Raw genomic sequence first — 1,069 nt, 5'->3', positions numbered from 1 at the left:
TGAGACACATGGTTGCTATGGGTCTCATCAAAGCAATGGACATGAAGGCTGTTAGAGCTGGCAAAGTCACCACATCTGCCCAGAAAGCTCAGAACACTAAATGCATATATCATCCCTAACACCTGCCGCCTCAGTCTTAATCAGTGGTGGAAGAATGACCTCAGAATTGTTTGTTTAAATTGTCCATTTAAGTTTAATAGTGAAAGACTGGTTAATGATAAATGTGTTGTAAAACCTTCAAAGGAAAGGAGAATGTTTTGTGGTCCATTTCATGTCTGTGTTGGGAGAGGGGGATGCTGATTTAAGTTAGTAGCTTTTAAAATAAATATTTTTAAATGGAAACAGCTTGACCAAAAATCTGTCACAGAATTTTGGGACCTATTAAAACAAAGTTTAATGAGAAAAAAAAATTCTATTATTCAGCCTAATCTATTTGAAACCTTATCAAAGAGATTACAAAGGAACATGTGGAATCTTTTGAGTGATGAAATAGCTTAATTAGCACAAGTGTGGTGATGTTGTCATGGGTGTTTATATATGCTACAACTTATCAAATTATATACTTTAAATATGTGCAGTTTATTGTCTGTCAACTATATCCTAAGGATAACTTTCTCTGATTACAATGCAATTAAGTTTGAAATTAATTTAAAAAAAGAAAACAAGGAATAGTCAATATGGATATTGTAAAACACTTCTAAAAATTCACGAGTCAAAGAAAAAATCATGATACAATTTAAAAATTCTTTAAAATCAAGCAATGAAAACAGTACATGACAAACCTTATGAGATACAGCCAAAGAGTTACTGAGAGGTAAACTAATTATCTTAAATGTTTACGCAAGAAAATAGGGAGGACTTGATATTATTACTCTGTTAGAAAAAAAAGAGAATAAATAATGAAGGAATAGAAGGAAGAAAATAAAAATAAGAATTGAAATTAATGAAATTGAAATATATATAAAAGGAAAGATCAACAAACAAAAGATGTTTACTTAAGAGGACTAATTAAACAAACCTGTGGCAAGTTAATCAAAGAAGGGAAAGGAGAAATAAAAGAATTGAAAAA

The sequence above is a fragment of the Pteropus vampyrus genome, unplaced genomic scaffold (assembly GCF_000151845.1).
Source record: "Pteropus vampyrus isolate Shadow unplaced genomic scaffold, Pvam_2.0 Scaffold146, whole genome shotgun sequence".
Taxonomy (NCBI): domain Eukaryota; kingdom Metazoa; phylum Chordata; class Mammalia; order Chiroptera; family Pteropodidae; genus Pteropus; species Pteropus vampyrus.
This window is presented reverse-complemented; position numbering follows the sequence as displayed.